Below are 7,227 nucleotides of genomic sequence, written 5' to 3'. Positions count from 1 at the left end.
GTTAGTTAGTTAGTTAGTTAGTTAGTTAGTTAGTTAGTTAGTTAGTTAGTTAGTTAGTTAGTTAGTTAGTTAGTTAGTTAGTTAGTTAGTTAGTTAGTTAGTTAGTTAGTTAGTTAGTTAGTTAGTTAGTTAGTTAGTTAGTTAGTTAGTTAGTTAGTTAGTTAGTTAGTTAGTTAGTTAGTTAGTAGTTAGTTAGTTAGTTAGTTAGTTAGTTAGTTAGTTAGTTAGTTAGTTAGTTAGTTAGTTAGTTAGTTAGTTAGTTAGTAGTTAGTTAGTTAGTTAGTTAGTTAGTAGTTAGTTCGAAGGTACAGTTCCGAACTACTTATTTAACGTACCACGTAGGGTTAACCCTAGCCACCCGACTTACCAGGTGACTAGCTATTTTAAAATGTGCTTGTCCTTGGAGCAAGTAAATCATCTAGTCCAAAGGAGTCAATATATGACAGTGAACATTTCGCTTAAGTTTTTTTTAGTTCAAACTCTAGAGATTTCCTGGGGATAGTAAATCGCATACAAAAGAGACACTAACATAGAGATAGTATTTACTCTCAATTACAAAGAGCTCATCCGTGTCTAAAGACTAATTAAAAACAAGCGCTAAATTACTGTCATTTTCGTATACAATCACACTTTGTCCAACTGCTGAATTGCTAGCGAACAGTTTCTAGTACTTACGTATATTATTATATGTAACTCATTATTAAAGTACTTAAAAGTAATGCAGTCGGATTGTTGTATATATTACAAAGTACACAAATCATTACTTAGTTTTTGCTGGGTAATTTATAATGAATTTTATCGTAATATTGAAAAACGTTTTGAAATACCTTTAATGGGGAGACTAGAGTTTCTGTTTAATATAAAGATTTTCAAAATATCACTATTTACCATTTCAAAATTCCTTTTTATTTTTCCCACTTATAATATTTAAAAGAAAATGAATCCAATTTCTTTAATTAATTAATAATTAATTAACAAACTTTTTTGCAAAATAATGCCAAACGATGTTAAATTATTATTAAAGAATTTAGTTGTTGTTCTAAGTTTCTTAATGTGGTTAATTTCTAATTTAGTTTTTGCTAATATTAATCTATAGACATAATTAATTAACTATGGTTGTATAAAATTATAAATATTCACCATATTGGATAATTTCAATTAAATAAATATTTGTGAACTTTTTTTAAATTGTAGTATTTTTTTAAACAATTCTGCTGACAACTGTGTTTATTTAAGAGTTCATCAAATAATCGAAAAATTAATTATTGTTTTTTTTACTTGTTTGTTGTTTTCGATAACAAATAATATTTACGATAAAACTCATCTAAAATGATCACGTTTTTCATTTTGTTTCCAGTCTCTGTTTTGATTTTGAATCTTAATATAATTTTGAAGTTTGAAGCCAAGAACCCGTAGTGTTAAGACCTTTACCACTACCCCTTGTAAATCTACAAGGTTGCAAATTTAAAACTAAAATAAGATCATCCGCTTAGAAGTGTCAAATTCATTTCCTTTTTTCTAAATTCTCCTAATTACTACGGATTCACACAGAGTATACAATCGTTCAATTTTAAAATTCGTTTTAGTCAAACTTAGGTGCAGTTGTTTTTAAAATTTAATGAATTATTTATATAGACTTCAAAAATAAATTGCTATTTTTAGAATATAAAATATATTATCTAAAAAGTTAATAAACCTGAATATTGGTCCACTACAATAAAACATGGATCAAAATTCCAAAAACTTGCTATTCTTCTCTGAAAAAAACGAAACCTATTGAAGCAGTTCAAAACTGTATCGGTTAAGATCAGATTAAGTTGTATAGGAAACCATCCTAATATTAAAATCGCATACTAAGCCTAGTCTAGGATATTATATAGTCGGTCAGTTACGACTTGAATTAATAAATTTTCTTAATGAAAAAACAAAAATTTTTATTATTGAAATTTATAATTATTAACAATTAAAATTGTTGTAGTGTAAATTAAACTTTTATTCAGTAAAAACACTTGTTTTAATTTCAATGACTTGACAAATTTAATAAAAACGCAATTAACAATACTTTTATTTTTATTATTTTGACACAATCTTAAAATAGATTGGTAATTTTTGATTTTGAAAGAATATATTTTTTATAATTTTTTTAGTAAGCCATGTCTTTAACTGTAAAAATGAGAAATCGTACTGTAGGGTATAGTAATATTCCCATACTATGAGACCATAATTCCCGAAACTGCGAAATTCTCTTATCAAACAATGCTAGGTTAAGGTTAGATTGATAGGAGGATGTGTATACATCAAATCCGAAGAAATACCCCTAGGCCACTATCGGGCCTGTTGTGCACTGCTTTTCATGGAACATGTTTATTGGTAAAAACAATTCACTGAATATATTATCGTCCAATGTTTAGAAACTCAGTTTCCTGGACTTAATTTCTAAGCATTTTCCAATCAGAGTTCGTGAGGTATGTTATATCCGGAATAATATCACTCCCAAGATATTTTGATATAATTTCAGAGAAAGCATGACAATGAAAGGTGGTTTCATTGTCCTCTCTACATGCTCTACATTCGTCTGAATCTGCACGTCCAATTTCGTACTAATATGCCCATAATCCTGTGTGTCCACTCAGAATACGTACCATCATATTTACCTCAGACTTGCTCATAAGGTTACCACATAGGATCTTTGTGCTTCTACTCAACGTTTCGTTATAACTAGGGGCCTTATGGGTTTCTCTCACAAATAGTTTTGCGTTCCTCTCCATTTAAATTTATTACATTCGCTCTTTCATTGCCGATTACTCCCGAGTGGCCTCATACCCATATGATGCAAATCTTAGCTCTGGTTCGAGTTTTCTTACAATCAAATACGGTCTAAGATTTAACTTTATCATCAGATATCGTCCTAATTGCCTTCCGTTAAGTCCTGTGGGCGCCATATTTATTCGAATCCAATTTACGCATTCCATTATGCACTAATTAATATAGAACCCCATGTCCAGTTTGTTTCCCAATTTTTTTCTCCAAGCTGTATACAACGAATTCCAACGGATGCTTGTGTTTTAATGGTCCGCTTGACCAAGAAATTCAACGTTTCCGATATATTCTGTGTCTGGTATGTGATCGGGCACGTGGCACGATGATTGTGTATAGTCTTCCAGTGTGTTCAGTAGGTATACATTGATGATAAGTCCGATAACCGTTTTTGGTTAGTTCGCTTAAAGTTATTTGCCGTTCGGCCGTAACGTGACGTATTACACTTGACAGTACCTACATCCAAGCATCATGTATGCTGAACTCCCTGTAGTAGTTTGATATTACACTTTTCATCCAAAGAAGTCCAGCTGATTATTGAAGCATAAGGTAGAATTGGTCTAATGTTTCTAGACAAACCAACGGTGGCCTACACCTGTAATATAAAGTTCAAAGATTGTCATTCATTGGGATAACACGTACTCTAAGAACTAGTCTTTCAGAAGCTCTGTAGAGTATATTACACATTATTTCTCTACCGATCTTCATATAATAGCAGTCTCTCCCTGCAGCGCATCCGAATATTAGAGTCAAATACATAGAAACTATTCGATTATAATAGAGTTTTAAAGTCAGAGTAAAATCCAGGAAAATGTGGTGTATAGATAACAGGCGGTTATTAAAGGAACTGCAGTGTTGGAAGGCATTGAAGAAATTCAGAAATGGAGATTGCTGCTTTGGATATATTCAAGGCTGTTTCACTAGCAACTCCGTTGAGATTTATTAAAAGTGGTATCTTCAGGTTCTTACTTCTAAAGGCTGAATATAGACGGCATTTTCAATGATAAACGCACTAGACAACTTATAACCCGAAATAGGTGGGATATATAGAGGGTGCTAACCAGTCAACCAATTCAGCTTGGGTTACCCTTCTACGAATTTTGTGGCAGTTAAAATGACAGGGATAAAGAGGAGGAATAGGTTATTGGGAGAATATGTTATATTCAACCTTAACTAACAAGGTTTAGACTCAATGACCTATTAATCTCACTGTAATAGGCTGGAACTCATACGAAATTAATATTCAGTACGATAATTTTTAAAATTCCAATCTGAAATATCAAAAGTCACAAGTTCAAACTATTGGTTATAATATTAACTGAACTCGGTTCCAATTAATTAAAAAAGTTAATACTTACATACATATAGAGCTGAAATAGTGTTTATTACTACATCGTGTTATCTGTTTTGTATGTATTTAGGGGAAAAAGTGAAAAAGTAATAAATTAATCGAAATAAATTAATATGTAAAAGTTTTTGTTTATTTGTTGTTATTATTTTACTTATTGTTCCACATTTATTGTATTTGTTATTTAGTAAACAATGATTTAAGTTGTAAGTGGCAACTTTGAAAAAAAATATCGGCAGCAATAACAGCAACAACAAATGAAATATATATGTTGGCAATAAAAGGAGCCAAGAGGGTATTGATTTGTTATAAAATAAACAATAACAATGATTATAATGACAAACGAGAGAATTAGAAGGGGGCGAACGAGTGAGTGAGCAGGGGCAGGCATTCAACTAAATTATAATAGAAAAAATAATAAAAATTGCTTACAAAAAAAAAAAAACGTAACAATAATAATAACAACAATTGCACACAGTGTACATTATTAATATTACTATGAAAAAAATATATGTATATAAATACAACAACAGCTCCACTTTGTATAAAGCTTTATTTAATTAAAAAAGAAATATTTTATTTAACAGTGGCAGGCGGAAAAGTCTTTTTAAAATAAAAAGAAAAATGTAAAATTGAAATCGTTTTAAATCGAGAACATATTATGACATCTGCTGACTACAGAACCATCTTACTTATGTAAACGATGGCCCTAACCAGCGGGTTTTACCAACTTCGCTGTAGGGTCTGTTGACGATCCGAGTCTCTGTTTGCTTCGGACATTTAGTATTCGGCTGTGAGGTTTGCTAGAGAAGATGTTCTTCTTCCAAACATTGCCGTTTTGGCCCTAAAGACAACTCTTGATCCGCCACATCTGGGTTCGATTAAGGATGGGAAAACTCCGGCTCGATTAGGGGCACACCTTTGTACGAAAGTCTTCCTTGAGGGGTCTTTTCAACAAGAGGGTTTTCGAGAAACGTTAGTTCGACAATCGAACCTGAAGTAGCTGGGATTACCGCTTGGTCCTCAGTGCTGGCGTAGCAGCGAAGACCTGGGCAGCAACTGAGGTAGTACCCATGACGGACTATCACCAGAATGTTGCATAGCCAGTTATTTGTAGTCCCCCAGCATGGGTTTCACCAGCTGATTTTCCGCGAGTTGTTTTCTTTATATAAATTAGAATTTAGCATTTGATATCCACGGGTTTACGTATAAGAAATAACAACCGATCAGTACCCTGGCATCGAAGAGTAACAAGATCTCAGTTGAATATGTCAGACAGGGCTCGGATCTGGACATTAATAGTAGAGACAGGTCTGTAGAACCTTATCTCTGCCACTATTATAGACTAATCTCGAAAAACGCATTAGAGCTCAACCAGAGTACAATTAGGATTGAACAGAATTGATATAAGAACTCTGGTAGGAATAATAATCGGTCACTAAACAAATGGTGTCTTCTTAGGTAATTGGTCGGTAGAACGCATGATTCTTGTAGGTGATGACAAAAAGGAGCTAGAACAGAGACGCAAAAAGATTTCACGATAAACTAGATGTGGCCAGGTGCAATTTTGAAGAATTTCTTAGTTTTGTCTGGAAAGTAGTCTAGCTATTTAGGTGACGGACCATAGAGATATCACTTCTATGACCATATTTTTCACTATTGTACATATTGTTATTTGAAATATCTTAGAAAGTACTTTTAGGATTGGTCCAGCATGTTGTTTACTAAATGTATGACAGTTTTTGTTTGTATTCATTACCATGATGACAATAACAAATCGTGTGTGGGGAGTAATGGAAAGGGGTGAGCAGAGCACAATGGTACATGGTGAAATTGAGGGAATAGATGGTTTTTAGAAGATATTTGTAGTTGGGAAGAAATTTAATACCTACTACTATATATACGTACTTACATATGCACATTTATGTATATGTACATATGACACCATAATAGTGGCACAGTGGGTGTTGCGGTTACCAATAACAAAGTGAGTGAATGAGTGGGTTAAGAAAATTACTAACAAACAAACCTACATACTACATACTAGTAGTGAACGTACTAACGAAAAACAAGAGACCAACAACGATAACATGACCCAACAACAATGTAATACTTACTTAAGGATTGTTAGTGGGTTGAGAGGGTTTAAAGTGGAGGGGCGATTTAGGGTGAGGAGGGAAGGTAGGCAGGCATGTGTTATAATAGGGATTTCATTAGGTAATACTAGTTCAAAACAAAAACGCCAACAACAGCAACAACTTATGAATTTTAGAAAAATGATCTAATCAACAATAATAACAGGGGTGTCAAAGAAGCAAACAACAACAACAAAATAACAAGAATGTTGAAAAAATAGTAATAGAAAGGGGATCCCATTATTAATGTTATGTTTAAACACAAACTACTTTCAGTATTAGATGACATACACACATACACACCTCCACAAGTAGTCAAGGGTGCTGTTGTCGCTGTTTATTGATTTGTTTATGAACTCTACGATTTTTATAGAAAAATATGATAAAATCAAATAAAAAAGCATGATTTCGGATTTTTTTTTATATTTTTTCACAAATTCTATGAATATTTCCTTTGTAAGGCGAATAGACCTTAAGACGCCTTTGTCATGCATAGACACGTAGCTAAATTATCAAGATTGGCTGTTAAATTCAAAAGAATATTGTTGCAACGTACACACATACATATGTACATACATACCGTTGTATCTATGTAGATGTTTATATGTATATTAATATGAATATGAATATGCATGGAGCGTAACTTGTTCTAAATTAAAAATGTCATTAATTTGGTGAATAACCTATTTTACTCTCAATATTCCTTATGATATTGAACATTACCTTATCAATGTGGTGGATCTCCTTTATACGAAAAAGTAAGAACTTTCCCAGAGATTTTGTCAGGGGAACAGATTTATGTGAGCCCCTAGTCCCTAACTTTTAAATACTATTATTCATGTTAGAAGTGGCGCTAAGCTTAATGAGCGAAAAGTTCGCTGTGACACTCCCGACATTCAAGAACCAAACAAGATATCGTATAGACAC

Source organism: Lucilia sericata, unplaced genomic scaffold (assembly GCF_015586225.1).
Source record: "Lucilia sericata isolate MDLA Ls3-8-SP2 unplaced genomic scaffold, ASM1558622v1 Contig000298F_arrow, whole genome shotgun sequence".
NCBI classification, from domain to species: domain Eukaryota; kingdom Metazoa; phylum Arthropoda; class Insecta; order Diptera; family Calliphoridae; genus Lucilia; species Lucilia sericata.
Note: the sequence above shows the minus strand (reverse complement) of the source record.